This window comes from Urocitellus parryii, chromosome X (genome assembly GCF_045843805.1).
Source record: "Urocitellus parryii isolate mUroPar1 chromosome X, mUroPar1.hap1, whole genome shotgun sequence".
NCBI lineage: Eukaryota > Metazoa > Chordata > Mammalia > Rodentia > Sciuridae > Urocitellus > Urocitellus parryii.
Genome location: NC_135547.1, coordinates 18416501 through 18436981, shown reverse-complemented (window position 1 = coordinate 18436981; position 20481 = coordinate 18416501). Strand labels below are relative to the sequence as shown.

General features: G+C 36.4%; 1 protein-coding gene across 1 annotated transcript in view; it reads right to left on the bottom strand.

Annotated features, from left to right (window-relative positions):
• Gpc3 (glypican 3) overlaps positions 1-20481 on the bottom strand; it is a 423699-nt gene that overhangs the window by 299520 nt on the left and 103698 nt on the right. The window lies entirely within an intron of this gene.

Sequence of the window (20481 nt, the reverse complement as noted above, 5' to 3'; positions counted from 1 at the left end):
TCAGTTGCTTCATCTGTAAAATGTGCATGACACTACACAAAGAATTATTGAGTGTTATATGTGCATGTAAAAACACAGAACACAGCAGCACATAGTTAAACAATAACAGTAAATGTCCTATAAGATCTTCCGCATATTCCCTCCCTCCTGTAGCCTCCTCAGCTTCCTCTAATCTGTTCTGTTTTCCTCATATTTTCCTTTTTTGGTCTGTTGTCATTTCTCCATAATAGTCATTCCTCTCCTTTCCAAGTGTAGCCTTACTCACAGCAAAATCCTAGCATTTGGCAGAAATTATTTGGAGTGATTAGATGCCTAGCAAATTTATATGACTAGAAACATTTTCAGATGCATGGTGTTTGAATGCCAAACCATAACAGCACAGGTTTGTAGTCAATATGATATATTTCAAGAATACTAAGCATCTAGATTCACTGACATTATGCTAGATATTTGGGGTTACAGAGATGAGGACAAAGTTCCTGCACTCAAAGAACTCAAGAGTCTATCATGGGAAGATGGACATATAAACCAGTAATTGCAGTAAAGTAGAAGAAGTACAAGAAGAGAGATACATATAAAGTACTGAGGTGGCAAGGATAATGAAAAAACTCAAACTGTTGTGAGGGGTGGGTAATTGTCATCAACAAAGATCTCCAAAAAAGACATTTGTCTCAGTCCTAGTTATGCCCTTATAGAAGCGGTACTACCTTGGCCAAGTCAGTACACCTCTTTGCACCCCAGTTTCCCAGTCAGAAGTATGAGACAATAGCACTTAACAATCTCTACTAATTTTTGTAGCTTTAATGCTGTATTTTCCAAATGGGAGAGTAAAGTTAAAATAACTCTGGATTCCATATTTCTTCCTTTTACCTATGTTTCTTTTTATCTATTCATCTTTCCTTGTAGCCACTTGGTTATTTCTCATAGCTTTGCTTTTGACTCTCCTCTATCATGATAGTGCTGTGTTTATGGATTTAATATCAGGACTGGTATGGAAGGATGTGTTTCTTCATGATTTCTTATAAAATGCAATGATAAGCTGAGTCCTAAGCAGTGGTTTTAAATTTTGACTCTAAGGATTCTTTTTTCATATGACAAGATGTCAAAAACCATTTTAGTAACTTAACATTGACCCTCACAAAAGCTCCACCTCCATATCCATTTAACAAACACTTATTAAAGATTTCTCTGTGTCAAGCATTAGTCTGGGGAGTATGGGGGATACAGAAATGATTAAGATATGGGCCTGATTGTCAGAGAGTTTATGATTTATTTAGTGGCTGTGGCACTGAGCCCAGCACTATATTAAAACATATTAGCAAGGCGATCTTTGTTCTGTCACAACTGGAGCCATGAGTCCTAAACATGTATATGTGGTTTTGACTAGAAGGTTTGCATTCAGTAGGTGTTGAAAGCCAACATGTCAAAAACTGAGTTGTTAAAAAATAAGTTCAATCCCATTAGCAAAGAAATTAAAGTTCAAACAATGAGAATCCATCATTCATCTATCAAATTGGCAAAGATGGAAGAGAAAATGCAATGGCAAAGAGAATGTGGTGAGATATGTCCTCTTATACACTGCTAGTGGGAGCAGTAAATAAACTATAGTGCATGCATAATAAACTGTGGTACATCCATGCAGGTAAATTCTATGCAACCTTTTGAAGTAATGTTTTCAGCCATATTTAATGATACAGTTAATATATTAATGATATAATATGAAATGAAAATAGAAAGTTTCAAACTATACATTCAGTCTAATCATGTATGGTCAAACAATATATTTTCCTTTGTGAATGCACAGGAAAAAAAGATGTAAAAGCAATATACCAGAATGTTAATAGGAATTATTACTTGGAGTGATTATAGGTGATGTTAGTGCTCTTTTTAATACATGTTTTAATATTCCCAGTTTTCTATAACAATACTGTGTGTCTTTCTAATAATTAAAAGGCATTAAATGCAAATCAAAAGGAAGACTATATACTAAAACATTCATAAAAATTTTCCTCTAGTATGATGGTATGAGTTTCATGTTCTTTTTGCTTTCCCTACTTTAAAAATTTTCTGTAATGTGCATGTACTAACTTTACAGAACTAAAGACTAGAACTTGATGAAGAAAAACTGGACTGTCAGATGAATTAGCAAACACTAATATGAACAGGCATATATTATTTAAATAAGTCAGTTCTACTGCCATAGAGCTTTGCAATATTTTTAGGCTCTGTCTCCATTGATTATGGTTTGGGGCAGGTCACTTGTGTGAGCTTTAGACAATCAATAATTACTGCGTGCTTCTAAGGGATACTGTGATCGTGCATGTGATAGCATTGGTGAAATGCTCTGAACTCAGGAAAGAAAGATATACAGCAAGTAGTAATGGATATTTTAATTATCTACTGTGTAATGACTCTGTTTAGATTGCCCTCAGCAGTTTAACCCACTCTCATTTCTTCAAATATCATCTTGAAACAGAAGACTCCCAAATCTTTATCTGCTCCTCTCCACCCTGCACATCACACTTCTTTTCTCTAAATCCCCTTTCCTTTTTTTTCTGCCCTATTCTCCTTGTCCTCTGGCTCCTTTTCCCTCCATATCTTGCTTGTACCACAAATATTTTCATATCAAGTTAAATTGATTACGAATGAATCATGAACTTGATTAACCAGTTTTTCATAAATCAATACAAGTTTGTTTAATTAACTTGGATGTGAAGTTTATAGAGCAGTGTTAAATTTATCATTCTTTGGCTCCTGCTAGGTATAGATAGCTAAATAAATTTCATATGTGAGAAAACATTCAAATATGAATGCAATTCTCTCCTTTCATTAATTGGCCTCAAAATCAGGAGATCTGGGATCCATCTTGGCCCCAGCAACCAATCCACTTTGTGTTCATTAGTAAGTTGCATTCCCTTTTGGGAACTGTCTCCTCACCTTTAAGATAAAGAAAATAGACTGGATTATGTCAAAGGCCCAGTTAATAGATATGAAAGTATCTCAACAAATGGAAAACTGAGAGGCACCACCATATAAATGAGCTGCCACCCCTATTCACTATATCCCACCTTGAAGAGCATCAGGCACAAACCAGGAGTTCAATATATGACAACATAATTGGAATGACACACTACAGCTGAGTAGCTCACATCCCAAGCCAGCAAATAACCTTTTACTGGCAAGTACAGTCCACTAAGCCTTTTGGCAATTATTCCTGAACAATAAAGCTGTCAGCCCTTGTTTTTTTAAAAGTACTTATAGATAAAGGGATAAAAGAGGAGAGGAGGAGCTAATCTTGTAATAAGAATTGGTTAGCAGAGCTGAGGAGATATTTTAATCTACCAAACAATGTTCTGAGTTGGTATGGTGAATGGAAGATCAGATTGTTATCAGGATGAATGGACATCTGGGTACAGAGAGTGAGCCATATGTACAGAGTCTAATAAATGGAACAATGGGCAATTCAGGAAAGGGGGTTGTTGAGGGAATGCCTTGCCATGATCTGGAGAAAATTCCTACTATTAATCTGACCTCCCATCTCATCTTATACCAAATAGATAGTCCTGCCTTTATATCATCTCCTGTAACTGCCCTTAGGACCACTGCTAGCCTCTGGTGCTAAAAGGAACCCTCTCTGGGTCATCCAGCTAGAAAAAGAATGAAGAGATTGTAAAAGGTACTCACTCTCTTTTGGGGGACTAATTAGAACAACAGCTAATGGAGCAGTGTCCTGGCCGGATTTTAGCTTCCCTTTGTATCTCCTCAGCCTGGCATCTGCCATAATGTGGGACCCTGATAACTTAGTATATCTCTCTGTCTCTCTTCTCTCTTCTCTCTCTCTCTCTCTCTCTCTCTCTCTCTCTCTCTCTCTCTCCCTCCCTTCCTCCCTCCCTCTCCCTCTCCCCCACCTTCTTTTCCTCCCTCTTGTCCCAGCATTAGCCCAGGGACAAATTCATTTCTGACTAACTGTCCTTCATTCCTGCATTTGTTTACCTGACCCACCTCCATCATTGCGCCAATTGTTCTGGGCACTACTGTCACTTCTCATTGAACTTTGAGTTATCTCTGGATGATAGGAAACTAAAGCTTTCAGTCAGTATAATAATAAAACCATATCATTTTGGAAGATGGAAATCAGAATGGTTCTCATTTGATGTTTGGGGTGAAGTTAATATTTCCAAAGTCAGATTCCATGTTAAATTTTATCCCATGAAATATTCCTTAGAAAATAAGGGTCCATTGGTCTAGTAAGCTTAGCGAATCCTATATGTATACTATATCTCTCGAAAACTAAAATCATACATTAATGAATTAAAGTTCTGTTTGACTCATCATTTCCCGAACTTCTTAACCATGGAATTCTACTCAGAAGCCCTCATCTGAGCTGAAGTTGGGAGTCAGTGATAGAGGGCTTGCCTAGTATGTGTGATGCACTGAGTTCAATCCTCAGCACCACATAAAAATAAATAAATAAAATAAAGGTATTGTGTCCAACTAAAAACATATTTTTAAAAATTTTAAAAATGAAGCCCTAATCTTCCATTCAAGGCTTCATTCCCAGGAAACTTCCCCACAATACTGGCCTTCTGTACTCCAGATCAGACCTTCTGGACAGAGAATTTCTGGAGCCTGAGGAAGAGGTTCCTGGATAGCAGCAATTTCAGACTGAAATTCCCTGGGTCTGCATGTCTCTAGGAATTCCCTCAGGAGGCCCAGGTGTACACCTGGGTTAAAGAAAGCTATTGTGGAGAAATTTTGCTCCGGGAGGAACCACTAAGGCCTGGTGTAGTGATAGGCATGAAGGGCAAGTTCTAGCTTCAGATGGTGGCAAATGACTTCAGAAAACAGGACCTGAGGCTTGGAAGCAAAAAGACAGCACATGTTTGTGTATCTGTGCAGATATTATGTTTCTAACAAAGAGAAAAATTTGCCAGAGATTTACATACTCCCTCACCACGATCATACACACATCTCTGTCAAGATTTTGAGTTTGCAAAACACTCCTGGAATTATCTTGCTGGATCCTTGGCAATTCTGTCAATTAAGAAAGGAAAGCAAATGCTTATGAAATACCTAGTATATGCAAATCATGGAGGCTTTCATCCATAAGTTATCCTAGACAATAGTTCAAATACTCATAACCTTGTGAGGGGAAGTGCCATTGTTATCCCCCTTTATCCAGATTTTGAAAATATGGTTCCATGTGCCTAATTTACAGCAGTCACAGGGCTAGGTGCTGGGAATACAACAGAAAACAAGGCAAACAAATTCCTTCCTTTTGGAAGAGAACAGCAACTAAGCAGCTCTCACAGAACACCTAAACACTAAGACAGTTCAAAATCATGATTAACAGCTAACACTTAATGAGTACTTACTCTATGCTAAGTGCTTTGAATGCATTACATTATTTAATCCAAGCAACATTTCTATAAGGAAGATTCTGTAATTATGAGAAAGATTCAAACATTATTCTCATTCTAAAAATAAATAAACTAAGCCTGAATGAGATGAATTATTATAGATTTGACCATCTTGAAAAGGTTGGAGCCAGGATTCTAATTCAAATCTGTTTGACAATAGATTTACTGTTAACTACAAAGTTAATTATAGAGGGACCTATGGAAGGAACATCTTAAGCTTCAACATATTCTAAAACACACAGTAAATCATCTTTTAAAAGATTAATTAGGATGTTCATTTTAATCCAATTGGGAAGACGCTTTATTTGTATAGGTATAAAGCTGCACGGGATTAAAAATTTAGTTATAGATAATCTCATCACTGTAAGGGACTAATCTACATGTAGTCTGATTACTTTTAACTTGGTCCTGTTGGGGCTACTGGGCTCTCCAAACCAGAGGAACTGTAGCCATTTAATTTAAGTCACAAGAATAAATCTGACTGAGACACATCTGAAATTTGGATACTAAGAGCTATAATCTGGCCTGTTTCTATATAAAATTTCAACTATGGGTTCTTATTTCCACAAGATTAACAACCTCAAAGTTTGATCAGCTGGAGTTTGGGTGTGTCCTCTGTGATAGTTAAATGGGAATTGGATTGTAGTCAATATTGAATATATTTAGAGATGCTTAAGGAAACTGCATAGAAAGCCCAAGTTCATACAAAAGTTTTTAGCTTCTTAAACCAAACTCATAAATTACTCTCACATGTGAAGATGAGCATGCCCTTTCTCTTTGTACAGCCTTGTATTTTAAGAAAAGGGGATTTTTTTATTTGCCCCTCAACAATTGAGGAATTTTACTTTCTACTCTACCCTTGAAGCATGGAACACTTATTTTGTAAGGCCTAAGTGTCTTCCTGTCTCATTAGCATATGCCAAAGATCATTCACCAGGCTCTTCCCACTGTAAAAATGCAGTCATTCCTAGAGGCCAACCTAGAGATGCATCAGTATGTGGTGAATGTTCATCTAATGAACTCCATGACAAAGGTAAAACAGGTAACACTCACCTTTATAAGGTGCAAAGTGATAGATGACAAAAAATTCTGACTACACTCATCACAAAAGAGATAGAAGTTACCCTACTGCTTCCCAGGCTTCCACATATGGTTGTGACCTACACAACTCTAGACGGTGCCCTTCACATGGAACATGGTGTGAATGGGCAGAGTAGCACCTGCATGTTTGCAAAAACAGCTGGAGTTGGTACCTCTATACCCTCCATTCCCCTACACATCACTTGGGTGGGTTTAAATGCATACTGGACATGCTTTTGCTCACGTAAACTCTTGGCATTGAACTTTGGCTCTGCTTAGCACTGCTTTTCTCATGGCAATTCTAAGAACTTTCAAAACATTTTCATTCTTTATTAGACATTAATGAAAACAATAAGCTAAGTTGGGTCAATAGTAATTGGTCTTATGTAGAAAATGACAGCTAGTCAATTATTTTTGATAAGCCCCTAGAAACAGCAAATAAAACATCTGTGCAATAACCCCTTGTCAATAGAATAGTCATAAATCAGGGTCTCAATCCTCTGACCAATGCTCTAAGGAAAAAAATATTTTCTTTAAGCATAGTAACAGAAAAATTTTGAAGAACGATGTCATCTCTTTCTAAATAAGAATGAACATTTTGATAATCTTGAAAGTTTCTTCTTGGCTCTGCTGGGCAACAGGAACATTTTTAAATTGCGTTTCTGGCAGGCAGTAAATAAATGGATGTAAACATCTTCTATTCAGGGATAGCCTTTGCAGTCAGAGAAGGGGGTCACCCAAGTGATGATATTTGAAGAATGCTGAGAAGGCCACAGAACTAATAAATGCTATCATTTGTGTTTTATCCTTTTGTATTAAAGGCACCATGCAACTTCCACAAGCATACACACACACACACATGTAACCACATTCTTGGTTAGCATGAAGATATTCTTAAGAGAGACAACATTTTAAGCCTCGTTTGATTCCTGGCACATTTCCCTTCCCATGGACAGTATCTGGAAAAATAGAAATACCCAGCTAACTTTACATAGACGGGGAAAAGGGTAGGGCCACAGATTCCAAACCTTCATCACAGGGTATTTTCTGGAAAGGATACAGCTGGGTGGTGATGTGGAACAGAAGGGGACAGGTAGGACAAATGACAATTGGGGTTGTATTTAAAGGCATAAGATATTGGGCATCTTAGAATGAATAAGGGATGACAGATGAAGTGAAAGTTACAGGGCGTGAAACCCAAATTGCACTCACTTCACGGTTTTGACTCAAACCATTCCTGATCCCATTTCACAGGGATTGGCTCTGAAAAAATTTCCCATAATAGAATTAGGAAAGTAGGCTGTTATTTGGTATGTGTTCCTGGAAGGCTCACATTAACCAATGGTAACTCCTGGGAATTTATACCAAATTTGTTCTCCAGCTGTTGCCATATCATGGTGGCAGAGAGATACAAACAGCTGCAACTCCCATCACTTCTCCTTTCCACCTGGCCCCATCATGGCTTAGCCCCATCCCTAATCTCTGTGAACAGTCAATGCTCACATCTCTGACAGCTTTGTCTGCCTGGAACCCAAATGTAACTGAAATATTGGCTTGGCTTCCTGATTTTAAAATATTTTTTTTCTTGGGATTACAATTCTAAAGTTTTGGAGGATTTTTACAAGAAAATGTGTTACAATTTACCAACATTTGATTTGGCATTTTTGCTGTTGTTGACATTTATTTATGAAACAAGAAAGTTTCAGATTCAAATGAGTGGGAAACCCAACTCACAAACTATGAATAAAATGGAACTGAAGTGACACTCATTTTGGATCTTTTCTCATTCTGAATTTTCCTTACATTTAAGTAGCTTATCGAAACATATCTGGTATTTTACACAAATTACAACTTGCCAATGGAAAAAAGGATGTCCCTATTCTTCCTACATTGAAATTGTGATGTAGCCACTACAAACTTCCTTTTTAGACATTAGTATTTTAAATGTGGTATTGTTTTCTGTTTCATAATTTTACATGTCCAGCTGTGGTCCTATTTACAAGTTACCTTTCTTCAATAAAATTCAATTACAGTTATCTGTGGGATGTCTTTTTATTTATATCCCACACAAAATAAAAAGATATTTAATATTAATGTTTTCTCTATATATATGCTAAAAATTCAAGCCTATCATGGCAAACATAACATTTAAGGGGTAACATCACACTGTGTGGTTTGGGTATTTGGAAGCATAATAGTTACTCTTATTTTTCTACATATTAGCAACAAAACAAGTTAATTAACACACTACTACAGATGGTATTTTACAAAATAAATTACTTTTGCAATTTTTCAAAAAAGAGATGCATATAAATATTGTGATTCTGTATTGGAAAGTCACAAGCAATCCTCTCCATGGGGTACCTACTCTATAATGAGCTGAATATGTTCTTATTGAATTGAACAAGAGAGAGAAAAAAGACAAGAAACATTTCACACAGGCAAACACACTGATAGGAGGGAAAATCCTTTTGGATTTTGGTTGCTGCACCAAAAATCTATACAAAGTTTGCTTACTTTAAAATGAAGCAGTTGTAAATCAGTTGATTCTGTTGTCTCAGTAAAATGGAATGCCTTTTTCATCTTTTCTTACATGTGGTAATTGGTAAGCAACCAAGCTGATAGTTACAAAAAACCTGCAGCCCACATCTAATTAAGCCCTAGCACCATTTTGGCATTAAATCTTAAGCACAATTAGGAGGGCCAGGCAATTCACTGCATTGTATACCAACAATCTCAACCAAGCCACTTCACATGAGGCAGGCCCACTGGGCCTCACTGGTTTTAATAGACAATGCTATAGGGATGTTTCAGGCATTTTAGACTGACTTAAGCAGCTCGGTAAAGCAACTATTACTTGTCATGCAAATTTCTATTTTTAAGCAGTAGCCAGCTATTGAGATTACTAAGGTATATAGACAATTTAAGTATGAAAAATTTGAAAGAAGAATAGACCACTGTATGTAGTATTTCCAGACATAATCAACTAAAGCTATTTTTCTGCATTCCTCTCTGTGAGCAATAAGGAGAGAAAGAATGATACTTAAATCCAGAGAAACTAAAGAGAAATGACCTCATGTTCCATTAACCAAAATCAATACCTTATATATGCAAATGCAAGTTTCAACAGTGTATCCATATGCAAATTGTAAATATGAAGCAGCATCCCCTTTAGTGCACAATTGAGCATTAAGTCGCTATTTATTTAGGGGATTTTCAGTAAATTGCAAGTTTTAATCTCTGTGTTATGGGAAATGATCCCCTTTACCTTCTTCAGCAGTTACCTATGGCAGCTATTAATGCCCACAAGCAATGCCGTGACCCTGACAGTGCATAATTCCACAGTGAATATTTAATTTTGAAGGTGAAAAATGATGCATACTCCCCTCATAACACTTCTTTTTATGACTCTCTTAATTCTATGAAATTTATTATTTTTACTAAAAGCACCCAGAAGGTAATTGAAATAGATTTCCCAGATATATTTCCAGATTACCTTAACCTACAGTAGCATATTAACTCATTTATAATATTCTTAGCAAATACAGGAAATAGAACTTCCCCAATTTAAAATATATCCCTAGTAACGTGCTATTGCATTATTCTTGAAAAAAAATCAAGTCATTTTCAAAGAACTTGTTTTTTTCCCCTCAAAGGTCAAGCTATGGCCCCAAAACTTCTCTAGTTGATTACCCGGACTAGAAAAGGGAATAAGTAAATATGACGTGGAAGTGACCCCTCTGGGGATGAATATACTAAGGAAAGAACAAATCATTCTCTCTCAGGCTTCTAGCCTATCATTTAGTGCCTGAATAAGATCATTTACTCTAAGATTCCCTTGTGGCTTGCAATGGCTGAGTAGCTCCCAGGAAGGAGTTTGTTACTGTCACTGTCGGGTTTGACAATGAGTCTTCACTGAACCAGATATTGAATTATTGGATTACGGGGCCAGAAAATAAATGACTGAAAGAGAATTGATAGGTTTTCAGAGCAAAGAGAATATTAGCTTAAATTGCAAGTTGGGGAAATGAGGAAAATATGTGAAAGAGTCACTAGCTAACACACAACAGAATGAGGCCTAATGGAATCAACAGGTCGCACAGTCTTTGGTCTCCACATAGGAAAGCAGCTCCTGAAGGACTGGCCTCCATCTTCAAAACCCCCTCTATTCCCATAATGATAGTGCTCAGAAATACTTGTAGAATGAATGGGGGAAATGGCATATACTAGCCTACATTTACTTGTTCAAAATACAATAAGCAGTTATTAAGAAAAGGCACTGGAATAGATACTGGGGTAGTAAAGACAAAGTATGTGCCTTCCCTCAAGGAGCTCATAGTCTAACCAGGAAAGATAAGGCATGCTAACAGCTATATTTGTGAACTGATTAACGATAGGATATCTCTAAGAAATGCACCAATGGGCCATTCTGTCACTGTGGGAACATCATAGAGTGTATTCACACAAACTAAGATGGCTATGATGTCACTAAGTGATGTAATCAAAATTATTTTATGCCAAAGCATAGTTATGCAGAGCATGTCTACACATGCTAAAATACAAGATAATAACAACAAATACAAAATAGTTAAGGGTATAGATAAAGTCCAGAGAAAGGGAAGATGAGTACCCCCTGGAGGAAAAGGAGAAGACCTCATGAGACAGTACGATTTGAAAAGGGTACCCACTCCTGTGTCTTTCCCAGAATCCCTCAAGTCAACCCTCACTTTCTCTTCAATGGGCTCTGGAAGCTGGCTTTCTTCCTCCCTTTCTCTGCTGACAATACTACTCTGACTCAAGCTTTCTCTTGGGTTACTGCCAAGCAGAACAGAGCTATAGTTTCCCCTCCTCCCCATCTGTATCTACTTAAGCCCAGAAACCCTTTTGAGGTTTTGTAAAGGGTTTTACAGCTAATAATTAAGGGGGAACAGACAAGGTTTAATAACACACACACACACACACACACACACACACACACACAGAGAGAAGTGGTAAGAAACCTAAAAAGCCTCTAGAAACAGCTATCACAGATCCCCAGTAGAATGGAGGTGAAGTTAGGTCTGATTTTCCTAGTAACTTTCACTGAGTTCAGATTTTCTTCCAGTATTCAGCACTACCTATCTTTCTTTGTCCTTGTTCCTATCCTTTTCTTTCACACACTTAAAATTTGAAGAAGAAGGGATGGAGATGTATCTGAGTGGCAGAGCTCTTGCCAAGCATGTGTGAGGCCCTGGGTTCCATCCCCAACTCTGACAAAAACAAAAACTTGAAGAGGAAATGTAATGTAGGAAACTGGATGTACCTAGCGGTAAAGAAGACAATACTATATGTCTCAGAAAACATAAGCTTCATTTAATATCTTCTGTGTTGCTCACAAAATAGTCATCTGAGATCAGAAGATGCATGGCACCTAGGAAGAATCAAATAATGCCTTGCAAAAATCAATCCTAGTAACCAAACAAATACAAATTAATAGAGGAGCAAAAGGAAATCTAGTAGAGTAGAAAAAGTGGAAAGGGAGAGGGGAAAAAGGCCAGGAGGGGAAAGGGGAGAATAAAGGGGGTGATCATGAATTGTAATCAATTTCCATGCATATATGAAGTTGTCAGAATGAACCCAACTACTATGTATAACTATAAAGCTCTAATTTAAGAAAAAAGGAATCAAAGTTATAAAAAAATCATAGTAAATTATAGCAAACTTCAAAAGTATAACTTCACTCAAAGTGCACACAGCATCCAGCAGTAACAGAACTTTTTATGCATGTTTCTTATGCATTTTTCTTAAAGGTCTACATTGCCATACCTGTTGGGGTTCAGTAAACACTAGCAACTTAAGCATGATGAGAAAGATTATGGATACAAACCATGGTAACACAAACACATTTCAAGCTTGAATGCAACAGCCTAACTTAATAACAAGCACAGAATAGAAACATGAACTTTCCACAAGTTGGCAAGTGAGCGTGACTCTTTCTTTCTTTTTCTTCTCCTTCTCCTCCTTATTTTTTTTTGGGGGGGGGGCTCTAGGAATCTTGGGAAACTACAGAAATGAACACTTTGTTTCTTATGCCTGTAATGAGTTCTCGCACATGGAAATCCAACTCTGATCTTTCAATGATGCTGTACCAATCATGACTCTAAGAGCAATTGTTAGAGAGTAGAAGGAATCCTTCTTTTCAAGCCACATTTGGAAGAACAATTGATTTCATTTGTTTCAGAGGGTTCATGATTTCCTATGATTCCCTGCCTCTGTCTCCACCTAACTTCTTCTTCCCTTCTGTCTCAAGCTACCACACCCTCTTTCCTCTTCACTCCCAAATACATTAAAAGAGCAATCAACACTTACTCAGTTCTACTCACTGTGACTTTCCTGCCCATCATTCTAATGAAGTTTGGTTCTCTAATGTCACCAGTTGTCTTCAAAGTTGCTAAATGTAATGGCCACTTTATGCCTTCATCATTTTCTACCCTTCTGTATCATGTGACACTGCTTCTTCTTCAACCTCTCTGCCTTCTATACCAACATACTCTCAAAGTTTTCATTCTGACTACCTCTGACTATCTCTTTGCAGATCTTTTTTTCTAAAACCCTTCTTTGGCAAACTTTCCTAGTTACATTTTAATGATGATGCCTTATGTGGGTGAATTCTAGATTTCTCTATAAGACTCAACCTCTCTGGGAACTTTAGGTCAACATTTCTGACTCCTTCTTAGATATCTCCCCATAAGTGGGCAAATTTAACATGATGTAAGTCAAATTCATCATATTTCCTCCTATAGTGACCACTCCAGAATCCTTATGGCTTCAAATAGCTTCCCTATTCCTACTCAAGGCATCATTATGTTTCTTCCCAATAACTAAGAGTTCTGAAAGTAAAATATCTTTGATTCCTTCCTTTTGCTCATCCTCATCCATCCATATCAGTTCTCTTCTCAACATTTCTCACACTCAGCTCTAGCTTTACTCTCTCACTACTCCTACAGCCCAACTTAAGAGATTCATCTCTCACCTCTAACATCAGAAGCATATTTCTCATTGTTTCATATACCTCACATGGAAAGTGCACAATCAATTTTTGTTCTATATGTCATCTTTTCCCTACAGATGATGTCATACAGATATTAACCATCACCAGCAACTGATGCACCCAAAGAATTTCCCTTAAAAATGTAAAAGCCTTAAAAAACACCAAGAAGGGATCATACATTTTTAACCTCTTATAAAGTAGGATAAATAATTGATTAGATGATATATAGTTGCCACTATATAACCATTCTTGAGTAGTGCAACTAACTATACAGTACACAGTAAGTAGAATCATATTATCTCATATTAATAAAGAAAAACTCAGAATGGTGCAAATACATTTAATCCCTTCCATATGGTTTGACAAGGATGACAAATACGATAGAAGTTTGACCCTTAATGTGGCTTCAAACCTGTTTAATATCCAAGGAATCTGAAGATAATAGTAGGTCAGCTTTAGTACATGACTATAAGCACATCAAAATCTTCAGATATTCCTCAAAGGTTTTTCAAAACCATGACAGGAAGAAAAGTGTAGTTTCCTATTTCAAGTACCCATAAACTTCATTTATTTTTTCCTCTGCGGTTCAGATATTCTCCTTTGGTATATAAATGTCAGGGGAATGTTAAAGGATGCAAACGTTGTTTTCTTGCAGAAAAAAACATATATTTATCTGCTTAACTGCTTCTGTGAGCATCTTGATGTCCCTAAAACATTTAATATTATTTAAAGGCACTGTTTTTGTAAATATAATTCATGGTCCTTTGGAGCCAAAACTATTCATGCAACAAATAATGCTGGAGTAAAAATAGGGGAGAAAGCAATTAAAATACTGGAAAGATTTATCCTTCCACTCAACCATCTTTTCCTCACTCCTAGTTGCTTTGGCCTTTTGGTAAGATCTTAAGAAGGATGAGGATAGAAAAAAAATACAGATGAGAGGATAAAAAAAAAAAAGTAAGATTCGGGTGATGTCTCTAACCTTTTACAACTGAAGTGACCCTAGCTACCTCAACTAAACATTTGCCTAACTGGTTCAAAGTCTGCCTCTACTTTTCCCTTCACTTCTATTTTGCTCTAAGGGCTTAAGAGCTCTTGTGCCACTGATTCATTCCTACAGTATCAGGCAGGAACAGCACCAATGCTAGAAGAAACACGCCTGACCTAAATGCCCAAGGGCTAGGGCATTTATGACTATTCTGCCTCACTTAGTGTCCTCAAATCACAGATGTTAAAATCATCCCTTCTGAACCATGGCTGCCTCCCTCACTCAGTGCCTACTGCCAAAATGGCTAACATGTTTAAAAGGCACCCCCAGAGAGAGCTTAAAAGTCTTTCCTTTCCCTTATATTTCCTGGTACAGACTGTTTTCCTGAAATAGGGGCTGTGCAGTACCTTATAAAAAGCTGAATTTGCTAAGAAGTTTTTATACCCTCATAAAGTAGCCCTAGTGAAAGTCATCTAACTGGCAGGATTTGTACAGGTAACAGACAGCTGGAATCTCTACCACAAATTCTTCTAAACTTTAGTTAATGGGCCCTGGCAAGCTGCCATCCCAGAAGTTTACTACAAAAGTAAAATGCAAGACTAATGAATTTAAAAATGTTGCCAGGCATAAACACTACCATTTGGCATTCTTTTGCCAATGAACAAATACCACAGACAACTTTGCAGGCTCCCAGGCAGGCCAGCCAAAAAAAGTGCAGGCAGTATTCTGCTAGTCTCAACTGTATATTTTCCCCCAAAATCTGAAGTGTTGCTGAGATGTAAATCATCCAAGAGGTATTAAAATGAACAAAACAGTGCCAAGAATACGAGTAAGGTGCTTTTCCTCCTAGGTTGTAACATACTTATTCTGGGTCCCACAGGGGACAAAGTAGAATACAGCTTGAAAAAGTTAGCTATTATCTTCAGGGGGCTGACAAAGCTGCCATATGAGGCCAGATTATGAGATTGGGCACTCCTTTGGGCACTTCAGTGTGAACGGATGAAGAATGAGAAAGGATATAATTAGTTTGTCAAACAATAATGGATATTGACTAGGTAAACTGAACTTACCAAATTCTTACACAGAACAAGAGGCATCAATGGTTGAAAATGCATACCTTCCCCCCAAAAGGGTTAGACACATTCATGAGATTTAAATCCGCAGTGGTTTACTGAAAGGGTCTTGTTCTTCTTCAGGAACAGACTACACTCTGGAAATCCTAAAAATGATTCAGTTCTTGCTGTGGTATCTAAGAAAAGCTTCCAAGGTTTGCTTGGGATTCAATTTGCACCAAGTCTTTTCTTCCTCATTTTAACACTGAAGCTTCAGTAGAGAAACAATATTATTCTCATTTGTTTTTTCAAGAATAATTTCACAATTCTCTCATTTCAAGTTCTTTAAGCATCTGGCCCTCCAAACCTTTGGTAATTGCATTTTGCGAATGCATAAGCCATCCCATTTTTTTTTTTTTATCTCAGAGAAACTTATTTTTCTCATTCTGTTGAACTTTTCTGTTTGGTTTGACCAATAAATTTTAAATGTTGTGTTATCTTTGTTTTGCATCAACCTCTTTATTTCATGCAGTCTTACAAAGATTTGTTTATGTCATTGAACCCTAAGCCTTCCATTTTATGCTTATATTTCTCTTGCTGTAGTTCCCTATACACAACTATCCTACTTTTCTTTTTTAAGACCTCTGACCATGGTCCTTTCCATAATTATTGAGGAAAAATGAAGAGGAAATAGCTGTAAGCCACAGAATAAAATATTTCAGTTAGACATGTCGGTAGTACTTAGGATGATGCTATGTAAGTAATAGGTTGGACAACGGGCAATGTTTGTATTCTCTGCCCAGCATGGAGCAGGTTGCAGGAAATCAGGCCAGCCTCTCAACAGCTCAAGTCAGACCTTTGCAGTATAACTTCATTATTTAGTTTGAAAGTGAATTTCAAAAACAGACTCACCCATTGTCAAGTGTAAGTATAAACAGACTTTCCAAGTCACATACAAATGACTTACTTTTCATCTACCATTTGCAATCACCCATACCTCTGGTGGCCTGCCATTCAGTGAAAACATCACAAAATTCATCTAAGAATATTGATTTCAAAGGTAAAGTTCCAGGATTTTGCTTTAAAAAGAACATGACAGATGAAGGCAGTGACTGAGATAGAAACATGAGAAAAACAGGCAATGTGGCAAAGACAGCTTCTGGGCCCTTTCTGGCTAGTGGAGTATATCACATGAAGGGCTCATGCATGAGATCATTTGATCAATGACTTTTATCCCCAAACATCCAAAAATACATACTACTTCATTTGACTAAAGAGTAGTGAATTTGAAATCATACAGCTGGTCAGTTTGATCCAATGAGAACTTAACCACTCTGGCAAAATTTTCAGTATAAGTCTCTCATTTCCAAATGTCTTCATTGAGTGGCCTACAAGATATACACAGAGACTAAAGTGGAAGCTGTTTAATACAGGACACCCTGAAGGGTTATTTTACAATGCCACATGTTGTACAGATTAACTTGAGATTTTGTTCTCTGAGTATTGCTTTAATTTGGACAAATTTTTTTAATTATTTGTATTTATAGAGTTCTAAGCATATAACCCTAGAAAACAGCTGAGAAATGCCTGCCTTTAAAATTTTCTCTTCCACTCTAATATTTCCTTTAAGCAAGTTTGAGGCCAGCTTCAATTTTTTATTTCAGACAAAATAGTTTTTTTGCATTCACCAAGCTCATTTTTCTTGCCTCTAAGATTTTGTTCAGGTTATTATAGTTCCTTATAATGGATGTCCCAGTCTCTCATATTCTTTTTTATCTTGCTTATTTTTGGTGCTAGGAATGGAACCCACAGAACCATCCATAATAAGAAGATGCTCTACCATTGACCTATACCCTCAGTCCCTCTCACATCTTTTATTGATGGCCTCTCTATCATCCAACCTTATCCCAAAAGGGGATAGCATATAGATGGCCTTTTGTCACCCAAACTATAAATTCACTTGAAAATAGAAACTAGATCTTTCATATCATCCCTACAGTACTTGGGATAGTACTTGGAACTTTGTAGATGTTCAACAAATACTTATAGGTTGAATGAACCCATCAATAAGTATCTGTCTCAAGATGCTTACTGTAACATGAACATTCTTGAGAATCTAACTTCAGTAGAAGTACTCATTGAAAATATAGTTCTTGCTACCTGAAAATAGTTAAGCAATAATGACCTACACTATTATCCCTATTTGAATTCAATATAAGCACCTTGATAAAAAAAATGTCATTTCCTGAAACACTGGTGAACTGCTATATTCAGAAACATTACTAGGCTATTTAGATCTTTATTACTAATGCCACTGAGATTTACCATCTACCACAAAGGTTGTTCAATCAACACAAAACAATTGAAGTGAGAAACATTAATACCACATTTTAGGCAATTACTGTAACATGATCATAATTCCTAGACATCGTCAATCTTTTGTCAAACACAACAAAATTCATATTACAAAGACTCTTATTTCATTAGGATAATGTGATTTGAAATAACTACTACAGTGATCTAAAACAGAATACCGACTCTGTTAACACTTAAAGGGCTTTTTTCCCAAAAGGCATATCAGGATACAATAAGACTTCAGGCAGTGCACTCCTAACCCCAGAAGCAATGGTACCTATTAAACACCTGGGGGGAGGTAGTCCCAGAGTAAGGTGATACTAAAGAAAACATGGCCTCTAATAAGATTAAGCATTATCTTAGCTTTTAGAATCTGAATGTTTTAGTCCCAATTTGTGTCTGATCTACATGGGAATCCACAGTAAAATGATGTTATCATATTGATTCTCTAAGGCAAAGAGCAAGAAGCCTTGGCCAGAGTTCAGATATGACTCCCTGCTGACCTGAAAGTTGTGAATGGGCTATCCTCAGACAAAAGCTTTGATACCTGGTTGTTCTAAGAATTAAGTACTATGGGGAAAAAATGAAGGCAATTAATGCTGTTTGCCGTTTTGGCAATATTGTTTTTATTTGAGAACATAGAGATGGCTGCTTGTTTTATGTTCTACATTTGTTTTTTGTGATGTTTCATTTAAGGAAACCACCTTTTTTATTATTTTTGTTTGTTTTGTGGTATTGGGATCAAACTCAGGATCTCACACATGTTAGGAAGTACTCTACTACTGAGCTACATCCCCAATCCTTTATTTATTATTTTTTAAATTTGAGCAAGGTGTCACTAAGTTGTTGAAGCTGGCCTCAAACTTGCTATTTTCCTGCTTCAGCCTCTCAAGTAGCTGGGATTACATGTGTGTAACTGTGCCTGACTTAAATAAACCATCTTAATTGCTATATGCCATTTAATTCTGGAGTCTTGACACAAAAATAATCTTTTCTTTCTTCTTTCAAAAATGAGAGTCAACAAAATTTTCAGTTCATTTTGTAGATGTTAAGTGTTACTTATGGTAGTTTGAGAACAGATTTAATCATGACAGAAGTAATCTTTTCAATGTCTTGACACTGAATTGGAATGACTATCACTTAATAAAAAATAATACTATAAACCAACGTTTGGTGAGCCAAAAAGTTACAACAAAATCACTTTAGGCTATTATCTCTCAGTTAAACATAACCTCTATATTGGATATTTTAGATGTAAGTCAGAAAACATATTGAAAATATAAAAGAACGCCTTTGGGAAGTCAGTCCTAACTATATATCAAATTCCATATATTAGAGTTTGTAATAATAATCATGGAAGTAAATTTATTTTAAGGCCATGGCTGCATTAAGTTTTCCTTCACAGATAGCACAGCTAAATCACTATAGATCTGTCACCATGTTTTACTATAACTGTGGTAAAGTAGAAAAAAATACAGAACTGAATCAGAAAACCAAAGGACAAATAATATTGTCATGTGACCTTTGTCACGTCTTGAATCTCTCTAGACCTGAGCTTTTGCATCTGTAAAACAGGGATAAATCCAGTTGTTCTCTACTTAAATACTGTAGGTGGAACTAAACAGAAACAACTTATTAAATTCTAATAATTTATCCTGATCAAACAATCAGAAACACACCCAAATATTTATGTTGCAGAATGTTAGTTGTAGCATGAGCTCTAAATGTAAAAGTCAGAAACAATCTAATGGATGATTAATTCAAAACAAACTACTTTGTATCCATACAGTGGAGACTATGCAGCCAAAAAGAATGGGGTTTTATAAAAATATTTAATGATCTAGAATGTTTACAATAATAAATAATTGGAATAATAGATTTCAAAACAATATATTTAATACAATGTAAACTCTTTTGGTCTTTGCTCCATGGTTGAAGCATTTAACTTTTGTCTATTCACATTGAGTTCTTGAATCTTTCTAACAAAGACAATACAACCTTACTCTATAATATTATCTTAGGATTTACAAGTATACCTTTCCAAATAGCCCAAATTTTCAAAATGGAACTAGAGAAGAAATACTTCTTATAACTTTTCTGATTATAATTTTAATACATGTCTTTAAAGAAGGCCAAAATTACAAAAAGACAATACAATCATCCACAATTTTACCCAAAGATAATAATGGTTCATTGGTTAATGTTTTGGTTTATTTCCCTTTAGTCTTTTGTGTCTCTGTGTGTATTACAGTTTACATCAGCCTCAGAAAATATCAGAGTATATTCTGGGAGAATTTTTTAACTGAGGAAACTAAGAAATATTAGTCAATTGCTTGCACAGGGATACACAGGAATAAGTCCTTTGCCTCCCCACCACCTTCCCTATTGTAGGAGATAAGAAAAGTTAGCTAAATCTCCATTCGTGGCTTTTAAGGTTCTATTCTATCTATAGAATCCCAGCTTCTATAGCATAGTTAGGGTGCTTGATGATGACATATAGATGCAAAATGCAAAGAAAATCTCTGTAATATATAAATGCCAATTCAAAAATTAGCG